Source organism: Ambystoma mexicanum, chromosome 6p (genome assembly GCF_040938575.1).
Source record: "Ambystoma mexicanum isolate Mex_15411 chromosome 6p, UKY_AmexF1_1, whole genome shotgun sequence".
NCBI lineage: Eukaryota > Metazoa > Chordata > Amphibia > Caudata > Ambystomatidae > Ambystoma > Ambystoma mexicanum.
This window is the reverse complement of record NC_090935.1, coordinates 54,984,675-55,005,321: the sequence shown is the minus strand read 5'-3', so window position 1 is coordinate 55,005,321 and position 20,647 is coordinate 54,984,675.

Here is a 20,647-nt window from a genome sequence, read left to right as displayed (position 1 = left end):
TTGACACAATATACTTTCTGCGGTACTGGCAGCTGTGTGCCATGGTTCACAGGCTTCACGGTGCTACTGGTGCTTATTGACACCAGCTCATTTCTGTGTAACTGGAGTCACTGGCATCTGTGTGCCATGGTTCACAGGCTTCACAGTGCTACTGGTGCTTATTGACACCACCTTCTTTCTGCGCCACTGGAGTCACTGGCATCTGTGTGCCGTGGCTCTCTGGATTCATGGTGCTACTGGGTGCTTATTGACACCAGCTCCTTTCTGCGCCACTGCAGTCAAATGCATCTGTGTGCCGTGGCTCACTGGCTTCACAGTGCTACTGGGTGCTTATTGACACCAGCTCTTTTCTGTGCCACCGGAGTCACTGGCATCTGTGTGCTGCGGCTCACTGGCTTCACGGTGCTACTGGCTGCTTATTGACACAGGATCCTTTCTGCGGTACTGGCATCTGTGTGCCATGGCTCACAGGCTTCACAGTGCTACTGGTGCTTATTGACACCAGCTCCTTTTGTGTAACTGGAGTCACTGGCATCTGTGTGCCATGGTTCACAAGCTACACGGTGCTACTGGTGCTTATTGACACCACCTTCTTTCTGCGCCACTGGAGTCACTGGCATCTGTGTGCCGTGGCTCTCTGGCGTCACGGTGCTACTGGTTGCTTGAGACCAGCTCCCTTCTGCGCCACTGGAGTCACTGGCATCTGTGTGCCATGGCTCACTGACTTCATGGTGCTACTGGGTGCTTCTTGACCACAGCTCCTTTCTGCGCCACTGGAGTCACATGCATCTGTGTGCCATGGCTCACTGGCTTCATGGTGTAACTGGGTGCTTATTGACACCAGCTCCATTCTGCAGCACCGGGGTCACTGGCATCTGTGTGCCGTGGCTCACTGGCTTCACGGTGCTGCTGGGTGATGATTGACACCAGCTCCATTCTGCACCACCGGAGTCACTGGCATCTGTGTGCCATGGCTCACTGGCTTCACATTGCTACTGGGTTCTTATGGACACTAGCTCCTTTCTGCTCCACTGGAGTCACTGGCATCTGTGTGCCGTGGCTCTCTGGCTTCATGGTGCTAATGGGTGCTTATTGACACCAGCTCCTTTTTGCGCCACTGGAGCAACTGGCATGTGTGCCGTGGCTCACTGGCATCACGGTGCTAATGGGTGCTGATTGACACCAGCTCCTTTCTGCGCCACTGGAGTCACTGGCATCTGTGTGCAGTGGCTCACTGGCTTCACAGTGCTGCTGGATGCTTATTGACACCAGCTTCTTTCTGTGCTCTTGGCTCACTGGCTACACCGTGCTACTGGGTGCTTATTGACACCAGCTCCTTTCTGTGCCAATGGAGTCACTGGCATCTGTGTGCCGTGGCTCACTGGCTTCACGGTGCTGCTGGGTGATGATTGACACCAGCTCCATTCTGCACCACCGGAGTCACTGGCATCTGTGTGCCATGGCTCACTGGCTTCCCGTTGCTACTGGGTGCTTATTGACACCAGCTCCTTTCTGTGCCAATGGAGTCACTGACATCTGTGTGCCGTGGCTCACTGGCTTCACAGTGCTGCTGGGTGCTAATTGACACCAGCTCCTTTCTGCGCCACTGGAGTCACTGGCATCTGTGTGATGTTGGTCACTGGCTTCACCGTGCTACTGGGTGCTTATTGACACCAGCTCCTTTCTGCGCCACTGGAGTCACTGGCATCTGTGTGCCATGGCTCACTGGCTTCACAGTGCTGCTGGGTGCCTATTGACATCAGCTCCCTTCTGCGCCACTGGAGTCACTGGCATCTGTGTGTCGTGGCTCACTGCCTTCATGGTGCTACTGAGTGCTTATTGAGACCAGCTCCTTTCTGCCCCACCGGAGTTACTGCCATCTATGTGCCGTGGCTCACTGGCTTCAGAGTGCTGCTGGGTGCTTATTGACACCAGCTCCACTGGAGTTACTGGCATCTGTGTGCTGTGGCTTACTGGCTTCACAGTGCTACTGGTGCTTATTGACACCAGCTCCTTTCTGTGTAACTGGAGTCACTGGCATCTGTGTGCCATGGTTCACAGGCTTCACGGTGCTACTGGTGCTTATGGACACCACCTTCTTTCTGCGCCACTGGAGTCACTGGCATCTGTGTGCCGTGGCTCACTGGCTTCACTGTGCTATTGGGTGCTTATTGACAACAGCTCCTTTCTGCACCACTGGAGTCACTGGCATCTGTGTGCCGTGGCTCTCTGGCTTCATGGTGTAACTGGGTGCTTATTGACACCAGCTCCGTTCTGCAGCACCGGGGTCACTGGCATCTGTGTGCCGCGGCTCACTGGCTTCACGGTGCTGCTGGGTGATGATTGACACCAGCTCCATTCTGCACCACCGGAGTCACTGGCATCTGTGTGCCATGGATCACTGGCTTCACATTGCTACTTGGTGCTTATTGACACCAGCTCCTTTCTGCGCCACTGGGGTCACTGGCATCTGTGTGCCATGGATCACTGGCTTCACATTGCTACTTGGTGCTTATTGACACCAGCTCCTTTCTGTGCCAATGGAGTCACTGACATCTGTGTGCCGTGGCTCACTGGCTTCACAGTGCTGTTGGGTGCTTATTGACACCAGCTCCTTTCTGCGCCACTGGGGTCACTGGCATCAGTGCACCGTGGCTCACTGGCTTCACGGTGCTACTGAGTGCTTTTTGACACCAGATCCTTTCTGCGCCACTGGAGTCACTGGCATCTGTGTGCTATGGCTCACTGGCTTCACGCTGCTACTGGGTGCTTGACACCTGCTCCTATCTGCGCCACTGGAGTCACTGGCATTAGTGCACCATGGCTCACTGGCTTCACGGTGCTACTGGGTGCTTTTTGACACCAGATCCTTTCTGCGCCACTACAGTCAATGGCATCTGTGTGCCATGGCTCACTGGCTTCACGGTGCTACTGGGTGCTTATTGACACCAGCTCCTTTCTGCGCTACTGGAGTCACTGGCATCTGTGTACCAAGACCCACTGGCTTCACGGTGCTACTGGGTGCTTAACACCAGCTCCTTTCTGCGTCACTTGAGTCACTGGCATCTGTGTGCAGTGGCTCTCTGGCTTCATGGTGCTACTGGGTGCTTATTGACACCAGCTCCTTTCTGCGCGACTGGAGTCACTGGCATCTGTGTGCAGTGGCTCTCTGGCTTCATGGTGCTACTGGGTGCTTATTGACACCAGCTCCTTTCTGCGCTACTGGAGTCACTGGCATCTGTGTGCCGTGGCTCACTGGCTTCACGGTGCTACTGGGTGCTTATTGACACCAGCTCCTTTCTGCGCCACTTGAGTCACTGGCATCTGTGTGCAGTGGCTCTCTGGCTTTATGGTGCTACTGGGTGCTTATTGACACCAGATCCTTTCTGCGCGACTGGAGTCACTTGCATCTGTGTGCTGCGGCTCACTGGCTTCACGCTGCTACTGGGTGCTTGACACCTGCTCCTATCTGCGCCACTGGAGTCACTGGCATTAGTGCACCATGGCTCACTGGCTTCACGGTGCTACTGGGTGCTTTTTGACACCAGATCCTTTCTGCGCCACTACAGTCAATGGCATCTGTGTGCCATGGCTCACTGGCTTCACGGTGCTACTGGGTGCTTATTGACACCAGCTCCTTTCTGCGCTACTGGAGTCACTGGCATCTGTGTACCAAGACCCACTGTCTTCACGGTGCTACTGGGTGCTTAACACCAGCTCCTTTCTGCGCCACTTGAGTCACTGGCATCTGTGTGCAGTGGCTCTCTGGCTTCATGGTGCTACTGGCTGCTTATTGACACCAGATCCTTTCTGCGCGACTGGAGTCACTTGCATCTGTGTACCAAGACTCACTGGCTTCACAATGCTACTGAGTGCTTCACAACAGCTCCTTTCTGTGCTACTGGAGTCACAGGCATTAGTGCACTGTGGCTCACTGGCTTCACAGTGCTACTGGGTGCTTATTTACTGTCAAGCTTAAATCCAGAACAGAGCATATAAGCAACTCCAGAAGGGAGCTACACTGGCTAAAAATTGAAGATAGGGTGCACTTTAAGACCCTAACTATTGTTCATAAATGCATCCACGGAAAAGCACCATCATATCTAAAAACGAGGATCAGTCCATACGTCCCAAATAGAACACTGAGATCATCCCAACTCGGTAAAATTGCTATAGCCCCACATAAACTTAAAAGCGGCCTTGGCAGAGCCTTTCCGACCCTCGCAGCCAATCTCTGGAACAATCTCCCGGACCACCTAAGAATAGAGCCTAACTACATCCGTTTCCGCAAATCTCTAAAAACCCACATCTTCAAATAAATTCCACATCTCCAAATCATCAGCTGGAGTAATTTCTGTATGTTTCCTCCCGTCTCTGATGTCCGTTTTACCGTCTGTCTGTCTATCGTGTTCCTGTCTCTGCGCCCCGAGGCTCGCGAGCTACCGGCGCACTACAAATATTAAATAAATAAATAAAAATAAATTTACACCAGATCCTTTCTGTGCCACTGGAGTCACTGGCATCTGTGTGCCATGGCTCAGTGGATTCACAGTGCTACTGGGTGCTTGACACCAGCTCCTTTCTCTGCCACTGGAGTCACTAGCATCTGTGTGCCATGGCTCACTGGCTTCACAGTGCTACTGGGTGTTTATTGACACCAGCTCCTTTTTGCGTCACTGGAGTCACATGTATCTGTGTGTCATGGCTCACTGGCTTCACGGTGCTACTGGGTGCTTATTGACACCAGCTCCTTTCTGCGCTACTGGAGTCACTGGCATCTGTGCACTGGGGGTCACTGGATTCGCAGTGCTACTGGGTGCTTTTTTACCCAAGATCCTTTCTGCGCTACTGGAGTCACTGGCATCTTTGTGCCGTGGCTCACTGGCTTCACGGTGCTACTGGGTGCTTATTGACACCAGCTCCTTTCTGCGCCACTGCAGTCACATGCATCTGTGTGCCGTGACTCACTGTCTTCACGGTGCTACTGGGTGCTTATTGACACCAGCTCTTTTCTGCGCCACCGGAGTAACTGGCATCTGTGTGCTGTGGCTCACTGGCTTCACGGTGCTACTGACTGCTTATTGACGCAAGATACTTTCTGCGGTACTGGCATCTGTGTGCCATGGTTCACAGGCTTCACAGTGCTACTGGTGCTTATTGACACCACCTTCTTTCTGCGCCACTGGAGTCACTGGCATCTGTGTGCCGTGGCTCTCTGGATTCATGGTACTCTGGGTGCTTATTGACACCAGCTCCTTTCTGTGCCACTGCAGTCAAATTTATCTGTGTGCCATGGCTCACTGGCTTCACGGTGCTACTGGGTGCTTATTGACACCAGCTCTTTTCTGTTCCACCGGAGTCACTGGCATCTGTGTGCTGCGGCTCACTGGCTTCAGGGTGCTACTGGCTGCTTATTGACACAAGATCCTTTCTCTGGTACTGGCATCTGTGGGTATCCAGTCATAATTTCGAATGCAATAATTTCGAAAGACAAAATGTCGAAAAAAAAATGTCGAAAACAAAAATGTCGAATTACAAAAATGTCGAATTTTTTTCGATTTTTTTTCGAATTGAAGTTAATACAAGGTAAGTGTTTAAATGTGTTTTATTATTATTTATTATTATTTCTAAACATCTTTTATTTAGCTTTCTTTAATAGTAATAGCACTAAAAATCTTGAATAACAATAGCAATTAAATAGCATGTACTATGTAACATTTTAAATAAAATAGTAGTTAAATAAATATATATTTAATGTAAACTGCAATTTTAAATAAATAATTAACAATTGCAAACTGTAACGTTAAACATTTAGTATATTTTTTCGTCAATAGATGGCGCTATTGTTTTACAAATGAGAGATTGTCCATTTGTTTACATATGGTAATAGCATGCTACGTGAGGTTGCGTTGCGCTACGTATACGTAGGCGCCATTTTTAAAGTTCATTCTCGCCGCGGTTTCATCGTGTTCGGGTCTCCCTGCGTTCCTGTGGATTTCTTCTTGGATCTTCGATTTTTTTTTTACCCCTTCAAATGGATGCAACGCGGTTTTTCTGGATTTGATGGATGTTCTGCTTGGATCGAGGATTTTTTCGCAAGGATTTTCTTGGGACGTTTATACTTTTTTTCCTGGATTCGTTGGATGTTTTCGCTGGATAGTGGATTTTTTCGCAAGGATTTTCTTGGGACGTTTATACTTTTTTCCGTGGATTCGTCGGATGTTTTCGCTGGATCGTGGATTTTTTCGCAAGGACTTTCTTGGGACGTTTATATTTTACTTTCTGGATTCGATGGATGTTTCGGTCGGATCGTGGATTTTTTTCTGCAAGGATTTTCTTGGGACGTTTATACTTTTTTTCCTGTATTCGTTGGATGTTTTCTCTGGTTCGTGGATTTTTTAGTAAGGACTTTCTTGGGACGTTTATATGTTACTTTCATGGATTTCACTCTTTTGGATCGCAATCGTGGATTTATCGTTGGATGGTGTTTTTCATTGTGTTACTTTTTGCATTTTGGGTTCCTTGGATGTTGCTTCGTGGTGATTTTTACGGGTTTTTCCCTGGAATTCTCATGGTGCAGCGGATATTTCGCAAAAAACGTGAGTATTTTTAACATTTTAAATTGTAAGCTATTGAATCAAGGTAATTGTCTTTGTCATTTTCATTAAAATTTCGTACTAATTGCTCTAGGCGTTGTTCATAGTCTCTGTATTTTTTCTTTTTTAATTCTGTGCTTGCTAGTGAAATGGCTTGAGAGATACGAAATTCCTGATGTGATTGTTCATGATTTAATTCCTTCAAAAAATGCCACAAATTGGGATTACTTGTGTTGAACGTTTTGTTAATACGGCTGTGCCATCCCTCAAGTGCATTGTTCGTCCTAGGTCGCCCTTCCAAGGTTACCTTGTAACAATTCCACAAATTTATAGTGTATTTTGGTCTTCTTCTGGTTCCACTTCTGGTTAGTTGTCCAATCCAAGTATTTTCCATGTAATCTAACAGGTCTGCATTTTCTTCTTCATGATTTTTAAAATAGTCAGTGTCAATCAAATGTTCATAGAAATTTATAACCTGATTTTCTTTCACAAATGCCAATCCGAATATTTTTTTTACGTGATGTTGAAATATGCTGTCCTCTGTGTATTTGCTGCTTAGTACAATTTTTTGTAGTTTTTTCCATATCGACTGAGTAAAATGAAAGAAGCAGCCTTGTATGTTAGAATCAGGGTAAATTGAAGAAAATGCCTTAATTTGCGCTAATTCAAAATCCATGATTATGTTTTTTGGTTTAGAATTGGGTACGGTGTCATTGATTTTGTTTAACATGATTCTGTAGGTGTCCTCATTTTTTTTGGGCATTAAAACATAAACAAGTGGAATCAGTTTATTATTTATTGTTCCATGTATCGAATATAATTGTTGGAAGGGGTTTGGGCAGGCTTTGAAAGTTGCATCACCTTGCCACTGGGCACTTTCACTCAGATGCTTTAAATTGGTTTCAGTAGAAAATATCAACATTTTTTCGTCTCGTATATCAACTGTGGAATGGTGGAACTTTTCTCCTTTCGCTGTCACTGCAAACACTTCTGGTATGTCTATTTCATTGTACGTTGTAGGTGCCGGTGGTAGATTTTCTTTTTGCTGCTTTGTGCGATTTACTGTGCGTTGCATATCTTTTTCGCTAGGCATCTGTGCAGATATGTGTGTGGGTAACGTGTCACATACCGTCGATATGACTAAACCGCTAGCTTGACCGGGGTTTTCTGTGGCCTTTCTTTTGAGCTCTTGGAGAGTCTGTTTTATTTCTATTTTTGTTTTGTCCGGTAGATGATTGTGTTCCCCTTTTATTTTCGTATTGGCACTGGCAACTATAACACGCGCGGCACATTTTGACCGCCCATATTCGATGCACTTCCAGTACGAGCGGTCATTTTTCTCCATTTCTTTATTATAAATGTATCCGTTCCATATCAGCTGTTTTCCGCCTTTTTGTGAGGCTATGTACTCAACCCGTTCTGTCATGGTCAATCTAAAGTAACAGAAAAAAACGATTTACTATCTTTTCCATACACTAATAATAATATATTTTACAATTTAAATATCGTGTCACATAATTTTTTTATTTTACCTTATTTTTTGCCTGACGTAGCCGAATCGAATATACTTCAGTTCGCTCTGACTCTGGTTCTGTCAGCTAATGACAGTTGTCCACAACCGTCATCTGTCCCTTTGGTGTTTAGGTAAGGTTCTTTACTCGTGGGTGTCACACATTGGTTTAACCCCTATGACCCTTGATTCTATGTGGTATTCGTTAGTCATAGTGTACTTTATTTTCAGATTGGCAAACTGTTATGTTTGGTGGTGGAGAAGTTGGTGGGAGAGTTTCGGTGTAGAGGTAACGGGGGGTTGGGGGGGGTAACCCCCCCATAAAAATAGACGATTAGTATCACCTCACTTCGCTCTGTTAGTATTATCGTTCGACTTTTTTTTCGACATTTTTGTTTCGACTATTTGACATTTTCTATTATATATATATAATTTCGACATTTTTGTTTTCGACATTTTGTTTTCGACATTTTTGTATTTCGGTATTATTTTTTCGACATTATGACTATGAACCGGCATCTGTGTGCCATGGTTCATAGGCTTCACAGTGCTACTGGTGCTTATTGACACCAGCTCCTTTCTGTGTAACTGGAGTCACTGGCATCTGTGTGCCATGGTTCACAGGCTTCACGGTGCTACTGGTGCTTATTGACACCACCTTCTTTCTGCGCCACTGGAGTCACTGGCATCTGTGTGCCGTGGCTCTCTGGCTTCACGGTGCTACTGGTTGCTTGAGACCAGCTCCTTTCTGCGCCACTGGAGTCACTGGTATATGTGTGCCGTGGCTCACTGGCTCCACGGTGCTGCTGGGTGCTTATTGACACCAGCCTCTTTCTGCGTCACTGGAGTCACTGGCATCCGTGTGATGTTGGTCACTGGCTTCACCGTGCTACTGGGTGCTTATTGACACCAGCTCCTTTCTGCGCCACTGGAGTCACTGGCATCTGTGTGTCGTGGCTCACTGCCTTCACGGTGCTACTGAGTGCTTATTGAGACCAGCTCCTTTCTGCCCCACCTGAGTTACTGCCATCTATGTGCCGTGGCTCACTGGCTTCAGAGTGCTGCTGGGTGCTTATTGACACCAGCTCCACTGGAGTTACTGGCATCTGTGTGCTGTGGCTTGCTGGATTCACAGTGCTACTGGTGCTTATTGACACCAGCTCCTTTCTATGTAACTGGAGTCACTGGCATCTGTGTGCCATGGTTCACAGGCTTCACGGTGCTACTGGTGCTTATGGACACCACCTTCTTTCTGCGCCACTGGAGTCACTGGCATCTGTGTGCCGTGGCTCACTGGCTTCACTGTGCTATTGGGTGCCTATTGACAACAGCTCCTTTCTGCACCACTGGAGTCACTGGCATCTGTGTGCCATGGTTCACAGGCTTCACGGTGCTACTGGTGCTTATGGACACCACCTTCTTTCTGCGCCACTGGCGTCACTGGTATATGTGTGCCGTGGCTCATTGGCTTCACGGTGCTGCTGGGTGCTTATTGACACCAGCTCCTTTCTGCCCCACCAGAGATACACACATATGTGTGCCGTGGCTCACTGGCTTCAGAGTGCTGCTGGGTGCTTATTGACACCAGCTCCACTGGAGTTACTGGCATCTGTGTGCCGTGGCTTACTGGCTTCACGGTGCTACTGGGTGCATATTGACACCAGCTCCTTTATGCACCACTGGAGTGACTGGTATCCGGTGACGTGGCTCACTGGCTTAACGGTGCTACTGGGTGCTTATTGACATCAGCTCCTTTCTGGCTTCACAGTGCTGCTGGGTGCTTATTGACATCAGCTCCCTTCTGTGCCACTGGAGTCACTGGCATCTGTGTGCCATGGCTCACTGACTTCATGGTGCTACTGGGTGTTTCTTGACACCAGCTCCTTTCTTCGCCACTGGAGTCACATGCATCTGTGTGCCATGGCTCACTGGCTTCCCGGTGGTACTGGGTGCTTATTGACACCAGCTCCTTTCTGCACCACTGGAGTCACTGGCATCTGTGTGCCTTGGCTCACTCGCTTCATGGTGTAACTGGGTGCTTATTGACACCAGCTCCATTCTGCACCACCGGAGTCACTGGCATCTGTGTGCCATGGCTCACTGGCTTCATGGTGCTAATGGGTGCTTATTGACACCAGCTCCATTTTGCGCCACTGGAGCAACTGGCATGTGTGCGGTGGCTCACTGGCTTCATGGTGCTAATGGGTGCTGATTGACACCAGCTCCTTTCTGCGCCACTGGAGTCACTGGCATCTGTGTGCAGTGGCTCACTGGCTTCACAGTGCCGCTGGATGCTTATTGACACCAGCTTCTTTCTGTGCTCTTGGCTCACTGGCTACACCGTGCTACTGGGTGCTTATTGACACCAGCTTCTTTCTGTGCCAATGGAGTCACTGGCATCTGTGTGCCATGGTTCACAGGCTTCACGGTGCAACTGGTGCTTATGGACACCACCTTCTTTCTGCACCACTGGAGTCACTGGCATCTGTGTGCCGTGGCTCTCTGGCTTCATGGTGCTACTGGTTACTTGACACCAGCTCCTTTCTGCGCCACTGGCGTCACTGGTATATGTGTGCCGTGGCTCATTGGTTTCACGGTGCTGCTGGGTGCTTATTGACACCAGCTCCTTTCTGCCCCACCAGAGATACACACATATGTGTGCCGTGGCTCACTGGCTTCACGGTGCTACTGGTTGCTTGAGACCAGCTCCTTTCTGCGCCACTGGAGTCACTGGTATATGTGTGCCGTGGCTCACTGGCTTCACAGTGCTGCTGGGTGCTTATTGACATCAGCTCCCTTCTGCGCCACTGGAGTCACTGGCATCTGTGTGTCGTGGCTCACTGCCTTCACGGTGCTACTGAGTGCTTATTGAGACCAGCTCCTTTCTGCCCCACCGGAGTTACTGCCATCTATGTGCCGTGGCTCACTGGCTTCAGAGTGCTGCGGGGTGCTTATTGACACCAACTCCACTGGAGCTACTGGCATCTGTGTGCTGTGGCTTACTGGATTCACAGTGCTACTGGTGCTTATTGACACCAGCTCCTTTCTGTGTAACTGGAGTCACTGGCATCTGTGTGCCGTGGCTCTCTGGCTTCACAGTGCTACTGGTTGCTTGAGACCAGCTCCTTTCTGCGCCACTGGAGTCACTGGTATATGTGTGCCGTGGCTCACTGGCTCCACGGTGCTGCTGGGTGCTTATTGACACCAGCCTCTTTCTGCGTCACTGGAGTCACTGGCATCCGTGTGATGTTGGTCACTGGCTTCACCGTGCTACTGGTTGCTTATTGACACCAGCTCCTTTCTGCGCCACTGGAGTCACTGGCATCTGTGTGCCATGGCTCACTGGCTTCACAGTGCTGCTGGTTGCTTATTGACATCAGCTCCCTTCTGCGCCACTGGAGTCACTGGCATATGTGTGTCGTGGCTCACTGCCTTCACGGTGATATTGAGTGCTTATTGAGACCAGCTCCAATCTGACCCACCGGAGTTACTGCCATCTGTGTGCCATGGCTCACTGGCCTCACGTTGACACCAGCTCCTTTCTGTGCCAATGGAATCACTGACATCTGTGTGCCGTGGCTCACTGGCTTCACAGTGCTGCTGGGTGCTTATTGGCACCAGCTCCTTTCTGCGCCACTGGAGTCACTGGCATCTGTGTGCCATGGCTCTCTGGCTTCATGGTGCTAATGGGTTCTTATTGACACCAGCTCCTTTTTGCGCCACTGGAGCCACTGGCATGTGTGTCATGGCTCACCGGCTTCACGGTGCTAATGGGTGCTGATTGACACCAGCTCCTTTCTGCGCTACTGGAGTCACTGGCATCTGTGTGCCAAGACTTACTGGCTTCACAGTGCTACTGGGTGCTTGACACCTGCTCTTTTCTGTGCCACTGGAGTCACTGGCATTAGTGCACCATGGCTCACTGGCCTCACGGTGCTACAGGGTGCTTAACACCAACTCCTTTCTGCGCCACTTGAGTCACTGGCATCTGTGTGCCGTGGCTCACTGGCTTCACGGTGCTACTGGGTGCATATTGACACCAGCTCCTTTCTGCGCTACTGGAGTCACTGGCATCTGTGTGCCAAGACTTACTGGCTTCACGGTGCTACTGGGTGCTTGACACCAGCTCCTTTTTGCGCCACTGGAGTCACTGGCATCAGTGCACCGTGGCTCACTGGCTTCACGGTGCTACTGAGTGCTTTTTGACACCAGATCCTTTCTGCGCCACTGGAGTCACTGGCATCTGTGTGCTATGGCTCACTGGCTTCACGCTGCTACTGGGTGCTTGACACCTGCTCCTTTCTGCGCCACTGGAGTTACTGGCATTAGTGCACCGTGGCTCACTGGCTTCACGGTGCTACTGGGTGCTTTTTGACACCAGATCCTTTCTGCGCCACTACAGTCAATGGCATCTGTGTGCCATGGCTCACTGGCTTCACGGTGCTACTGGGTGCTTATTGACACCAGCTCCTTTCTGCGCTACTGGAGTCACTGGCATCTGTGTACCAAGACCCACTGGCTTCACGGTGCTACTGGGTGCTTAACACCAGCTCCTTTCTGCGCCACTTGAGTCACTGGCATCTGTGTGCCGTGGCTCAATGGCTTTATGGTGCTACTGGGTGCTTATTGACACCAGATCCTTTCTGCGCCACTGGAGTCACCTGCATCTGTGTACCAAGACTCACTGGCTTCACAATGCTACTGAGTGCTTCACAACAGCTCCGTTCTGTGCTACTGGAGTCACAGGCATTAGTGCACTGTGGCTCACTGGCTTCACAGTGCTACTGGGTGCTTATTTACACCACATCCTTTCTGTGCCACTGGAGTCACTGGCATCTGTGTGCCATGGCTCAGTGGATTCACAGTGCTACTGGGTGCTTGACACCAGCTCCTTTCTCTGCCACTGGAGTCACTGGCATCTGTGTGCCTTGGCTCACTGGCTTCACAGTGCTACTGGGTGCTTATTGACACCAGCTCCTTTTTGCGTCACTGGAGTCACATGTATCTGTGTGTCATGGCTCACTGGCTTCACGGTGCTACTGGGTGCTTATTGACACCAGCTCCTTTCTGCGCTACTGGAGTCACTGGCATCTGTGCACCGGGGGTCACTGGATTCGCAGTGCTACTGGGTGCTTTTTTACCCAAGATCCTTTCTGCGCTACTGGAGTCACTGGCATCTTTGTGCCGTGGCTCACTGGCTTCACGGTGCTACTGGGTGCTTATTGACACCAGCTCCTTTCTGCGCCACTGCAGTCACATGCATCTGTGTGCCATGGCTCACTGGCTTCACGGTGCTACTGGGTGCTTATTGACACCAGCTCTTTTCTACGCCACCGGAGTCACTGGCATCTGTGTGCTGTGGCTCACTGGCTTCACGGTGCTACTGGCTGCTTATTGACACAAGATACTTTCTGCGGTACTGGCATCTGTGTGCCATGGTTCACAGGCTTCACGGTGCTACTGGTGCTTATTGACACTAGCTCCTTTCTGTGTAACTGGAGTCACTGGCATCTGTGCACCGGGGGTCACTGGATTCACAGTGCTACTGGGTGCTTATTTACCCAAGATCCTTTCTGCGCTACTGGAGTCACTGGCATCTGTGTGCCATGGCTCACCGGCTTCACGGTGCTACTGGGTGCTTATTGACACCAGCTCCTTTCTGCGCTACTGGAGTCACTGGCATCTGTGCACCGGGGGTCACTGGATTCACAGTGCTACTGGGTGCTTATTTACCCAAGATCCTTTCTGCGCTACTGGAGTCACTGGCATCTGTGTGCCATGGCTCACTGGCTTCACGGTGCTACTGGGTGCTTATTGACACCAGCTCTTTTCTGCGCCACCGGAGTAACTGGCATCTGTGTGCTGTGGCTCACTGGCTTCACGGTGCTACTGACTTCTTATTGACGCAAGATACTTTCTGCGGTACTGGCATCTGTGTGCCATGGTTCACAGGCTTCACAGTGCTACTGGTGCTTATTGACACCACCTTCTTTCTGCGCCACTGGAGTCACTGGCATCTGTGTGCCGTGGCTCTCTGGATTCATGGTACTCTGGGTGCTTATTGACACCAGCTCCTTTCTGCGCCACTGGTGCCACTGGCATCTGTGTGCCATGGCTCACTGGCTTCACGGTGCTACTGGGTGCTTATTGACACCAGCTCTTTTCTGTTCCACCGGAGTCACTGGCATCTGTGTGCTGCGGCTCACTGGCTTCAGGGTGCTACTGGCTGCTTATTGACACAAGATCCTTTCTGTGGTACTGGCATCTGTGTGCCATGGTTCGAAGGCTTCACAGTGCTACTGGTGCTTATTGACACCAGCTCCTTTCTGTGTAACTGAAATCACTGGCATCTGTGTGCCATGGTTCACAGGCTTCACGGTGCTACTGGTGCTTATTGACACCACCTTCTTTCTGCGCCACTGGAGTCACTGGCATCTGTGTGCCGTGGCTCTCTGGCTTCACGGTGCTACTGGTTGCTTGAGACCAGCTCCTTTCTGCGCCATTGGAGTCACTGGTATATGTGTGCCGTGGTTCACTGGCTCCACGGTGCTGCTGGGTGCTTATTGACACCAGCCTCTTTCTGCGTCACTGGAGTCACTGGCATTCGTGTGATGTTGGTCACTGGCTTCACCGTGCTACTGGGTGCTTATTGACACCAGCTCCTTTCTGCGCCACTGGAGTCACTGGCATCTGTGTGTCGTGGCTCACTGCCTTCACAGTGCTACTGAGTGCTTATTGAGACCAGCTCCTTTCTGCCCCACCTGAGTTACTGCCATCTATGTGCCGTGGCTCACTGGCTTCAGAGTGCTGCTGGGTGCTTATTGACACCAGCTCCACTGGAGTTACTGGCATCTGTGTGCTGTGGCTTACTGGATTCACAGTGCTACTGGTGCTTATTGACACCAGCTCCTTTCTATGTAACTGGAGTCACTGGCATCTGTGTGCCATGGTTCACAGGCTTCACGGTGCTACTGGTGCTTATGGACACCACCTTCTTTCTGCGCCACTGGAGTCACTGGCATCTGTGTGCCGTGGCTCACTGGCTTCACTGTGCTATTGGGTGCTTATTGACAACAGCTCCTTTCTGCACCACTGGAGTCACTGGCATCTGTGTGCCGTGGCTCTCTGGCTTCATGGTGCTACTGGTTACTTGACACCAGCTCCTTTCTGCGCCACTGGCGTCACTGGTATATGTGTGCCGTGGCTCATTGGCTTCACGGTGCTGCTGGGTGCTTATTGACACCAGCTCCTTTCTGCCCCACCAGAGATACACACATATGTGTGCCGTGGCTCACTGGCTTCACTGTGCTACTGGTGCTTATTGACATCAGCTCCCTTCTGCGCCACTGGAGTCACTGGCATCTGTGTGCCATGGCTCACTGACTTCATGGTGCTACTGGGTGCTTCTTGACACCAGCTCCTTTCTGCGCCACTGGAGTCACATGCATCTGTGTGCCATGGCTCACTGGCTTCACGGTGGTACTGGTTACTTGACACCAGCTCCTTTCTGCGCCACTGGCGTCACTGGTATATGTGTGCCATGGCTCATTGGCTTCACGGTGCTGCTGGGTGCTTATTGACACCAGCTCCATTCTGCACCACCGGAGTCACTGGCATCTGTGTGCCGTGGCTTACTGGCTTCACGGTGCTACTGGGTGCATATTGACACCAGCTCCTTTCTGCACCACTGGAGTTACTGGCATCCGGTGACGTGGATCACTGGCTTCACGGTGCTACTGGGTGCTTATTGACATCAGCTCCTTTCTGGCTTCACAGTGCTGCTGGGTGCTTATTGACATCAGCTCCCTTCTGCGCCACTGGAGTCACTGGCATCTGTGTGCCATGGCTCACTGACTTCATGGTGCTACTGGGTGCTTCTTGACACCAGCTCCTTTCTGCGCCACTGGAGTCACATGGATCTGTGTGCCATGGCTCACTGGCTTCACGGTGGTACTGGGTGCTTATTGACACCAGCTCCTTTCTGCACCACTGGAGTCACTGGTATCTGTGTGCCTTGGCTCACTCGCTTCATGGTGTAACTGGGTGCTTATTGACACCAGCTCCATTCTGCACCACCGGAGTCACTGGCATCTGTGTGCCATGGCTCACTGGCTTCATGGTGCTAATGGGTGCTTATTGACACCAGCTCCTTTTTGCGCCACTGGAGCAACTGGCATGTGTGCAGTGGCTCACTGGCTTCACAGTGCTGCTGGATGCTTATTGACACCAGCTTCTTTCTGTGCTCTTGGCTCACTGGCTACACCGTGCTACTGGGTGCTTATTGACACCAGCTTCTTTCTGTGCCAATGGAGTCACTGGCATCTGTGTGCCGTGGCTCACTGGCTTCACGGTGCTGCTGGGTGATGATTGACACCAGCTCCATTCTGCACCACCGGAGTAACTGGCATCTGTGTGCCATGGCTCACTGGCTTCACATTGCTACTGGGTGCTTATTGACACCAGCTCCTTTCTGTGCCAACGGAATCACTGACATCTGTGTGCTGTGGCTCACTGGCTTCACAGTGCTGCTGGGTGCTTATTGACACCAGCTCCTTTCTGCGCCACTGGAGTCACTGGCATCTGTGTGCAGTGGCTCTCTGGCTTCATGGTGCTAATGGGTGCTTATTGACACCAGCTCCTTCACAGTGCTAATGGGTGCTGATTGACACCAGCTCCTTTCTGCGCTACTGGAGTCACTGGCATCTGTGTGCCAAGACTTACTGGCTTCACAGTGCTACTGGGTGCTTGACACCAGCTCCTTTCTGCGCCACTGGAGTCACTGGCATCTGTGTGTCGTGGCTCACTGCCTTCACGGTGCTACTGAGTGCTTATTGAGACCAGCTCCTTTCTGCCCCACCAGAGTTACTGCCATCTATGTGCCGTGGCTCACTGGCTTCAGAGTGCTGCTGGGTGCTTATTGACACCAGCTCCACTGGAGTTGCTGGCATCTGGGTGCTTTGGCTTACTGGATTCACAGTGCTACTGGTGCTTATTGACACCAGCTCCTTTCTGTGTAACTGGAGTCACTGGCATCTGTGTGCCATGGTTCACAGGCTTCAGGGTGCTACTGGTGCTTATGGACACCACCTTCTTTCTGCACCACTGGAGTCACTGGCATCTGTGTGCCGTGGCTCTCTGGCTTCATGGTGCTACTGGTTACTTGACACCAGCTCCTTTCTGCGCCACTGGAGTCACTGGTATATGTGTGCCATGGCTCACTGGCTTCACAGTGCTGCTGGGTGCTTATTGACATCAGCTCCCTTCTGCGCCACTGGAGTCACTGGCATCTGTGTGTCGTGGCTCACTGCCTTCACGGTGCTACTGAGTGCTTATTGAGACCAGCTCCTTTCTGCCCCACCGGAGTTACTGCCATCTATGTGCCGTGGCTCACTGGCTTCAGAGTGCTGCTGGGTGCTTATTGACACCAGCTCCACTGGAGCTACTGGCATCTGTGTGCTGTGGCTTACTGGATTCACAGTGCTACTGGTGCTTATTGACACCAGCTCCTTTCTGTGTAACTGGAGTCACTGGCATCTGTGTGCCGTGGCTCACTGGCTCCACGGTGCTGCTGGGTGCTTATTGACACCAGCCTCTTTCTGCGTCACTGGAGTCACTGGCATCCGTGTGATGTTGGTCACTGGCTTCACCGTGCTACTGGGTGCTTATTGACACCAGCTCCGTTCTGCGCCACTGGAGTCACTGGCATCTGTGTGCCATGGCTCACTGGCTTCACAGTGCTGCTGGGTGCTTATTGACATCAGCTCCCTTCTGCGCCACTGGAGTCACTGGCATCTGTGTGTCGTGGCTCACTGCCTTCACGGTGATATTGAGTGCTTATTGAGACCAGCTCCTTTCTACCCACCGGAGTTACTGCCATCTATGTGCCGTGGCTCACTGGCTTCAGAGTGCTGCTGGGTGCTTATTGACACCAGCTCCACTGGAGTTACTGGCATCTGTGTGCTGTGGCTTACTGGATTCACAGTGCTACTGGTGCTTATTGACACCAGCTCCTTTCTGTGTAACTGGAGTCACTGGCATCTGTGTGCCATGGTTCACAGGCTTCACGGTGCTACTGGTTCTTATGGACACCACCTTCTTTCTGCGTCACTGGAGACACTGGCATCTGTGTGCCGTGGCTCACTGGCTTCACTGTGCTATTGGGTGCTTATTGACACCAGCTCCTTTCTGCCCCACCAGAGATACACACATATGTGTGCCGTGGCTCACTGGCTTCAGAGTGCTGCTGGGTGCTTATTGACACCAGCTCCACTGGAGTTACTGGCATCTGTGTGCCGTGGCTTACTGGCTTCACGGTGCTACTGGGTGCATATTGACACCAGCTCCTTTCTGCACCACTGGAGTGACTGGCATCCGGTGACGTGGCTCACTGGCTTCACAGTGCTACTGGGTGCTTATTGACATCAGCTCCTTTCTGGCTTCACAGTGCTGCTCGGTGCTTATTGACATCAGCTCCCTTCTGCGCCACTGGAGTCACATGCATCTGTGTGCCATGGCTCACTGGCTTCCCGGTGGTACTGGGTGCTTATTGACACCAGCTCCTTTCTGCACCACTGGAGTCACTGGCATCTGTGTGCCTTGGCTCACTCGCTTCATGGTGTAACTGGGTGCTTATTGACACCAGCTCCATTCTGCACCACCGGAGTCACTGGCATCTGTGTGCCATGGCTCACTGGCTTCATGGTGCTAATGGGTGCTTATTGACACCAGCTCCATTTTGCGCCACTGGAGCAACTGGCATGTGTGCGGTGGCTCACTGGCTTCATGGTGCTAATGGGTGCTGATTGACACCAGCTCCTTTCTGCGCCACTGGAGTCACTGGCATCTGTGTGCCATGGTTCACAGGCTTCACGGTGCTACTGGTGCTTATGGACACCACCTTCTTTCTGCGCCACTGGCGTCACTGGTATATGTGTGCCGTGGCTCATTGGCTTCACGGTGCTGCTGGGTGCTTATTGACACCAGCTCCTTTCTGCCCCACCAGAGATACACACATATGTGTGCCGTGGCTCACTGGCTTCAGAGTGCTGCTGGGTGCTTATTGACACCAGCTCCACTGGAGTTACTGGCATCTGTGTGCCGTGGCTTACTGGCTTCACGGTGCTACTGGGTGCATATTGACACCAGCTCCTTTATGCACCACTGGAGTGACTGGTATCCGGTGACGTGGCTCACTGGCTTAACGGTGCTACTGGGTGCTTATTGACATCAGCTCCTTTCTGGCTTCACAGTGCTGCTGGGTGCTTATTGACATCAGCTCCCTTCTGTGCCACTGGAGTCACTGGCATCTGTGTGCCATGGCTCACTGACTTCATGGTGCTACTGGGTGTTTCTTGACACCAGCTCCTTTCTTCGCCACTGGAGTCACATGCATCTGTGTGCCATGGCTCACTGGCTTCCCGGTGGTACTGGGTGCTTATTGACACCAGCTCCTTTCTGCACCACTGGAGTCACTGGCATCTGTGTGCCTTGGCTCACTCGCTTCATGGTGTAACTGGGTGCTTATTGACACCAGCTCCATTCTGCACCACCGGAGTCACTGGCATCTGTGTGCCATGGCTCACTGGCTTCATGGTGCTAATGGGTGCTTATTGACACCAGCTCCATTTTGCGCCACTGGAGCAACTGGCATGTGTGCGGTGGCTCACTGGCTTCATGGTGCTAATGGGTGCTGATTGACACCAGCTCCTTTCTGCGCCACTGGAGTCACTGGCATCTGTGTGCAGTGGCTCACTGGCTTCACAGTGCCGCTGGATGCTTATTGACACCAGCTTCTTTCTGTGCTCTTGGCTCACTGGCTACACCGTGCTACTGGGTGCTTATTGACACCAGCTTCTTTCTGTGCCAATGGAGTCACTGGCATCTGTGTGCCATGGTTCACAGGCTTCACGGTGCAACTGGTGCTTATGGACACCACCTTCTTTCTGCACCACTGGAGTCACTGGCATCTGTGTGCCGTGGCTCTCTGGCTTCATGGTGCTACTGGTTACTTGACACCAGCTCCTTTCTGCGCCACTGGCGTCACTGGTATATGTGTGCCGTGGCTCATTGGTTTCACGGTGCTGCTGGGTGCTTATTGACACCAGCTCCTTTCTGCCCCACCAGAGATACACACATATGTGTGCCGTGGCTCACTGGCTTCACGGTGCTACTGGTTGCTTGAGACCAGCTCCTTTCTGCGCCACTGGAGTCACTGGTATATGTGTGCCGTGGCTCACTGGCTTCACAGTGCTGCTGGGTGCTTATTGACATCAGCTCCCTTCTGCGCCACTGGAGTCACTGGCATCTGTGTGTCGTGGCTCACTGCCTTCACGGTGCTACTGAGTGCTTATTGAGACCAGCTCCTTTCTGCCCCACCGGAGTTACTGCCATCTATGTGCCGTGGCTCACTGGCTTCAGAGTGCTGCGGGGTGCTTATTGACACCAACTCCACTGGAGCTACTGGCATCTGTGTGCTGTGGCTTACTGGATTCACAGTGCTACTGGTGCTTATTGACACCAGCTCCTTTCTGTGTAACTGGAG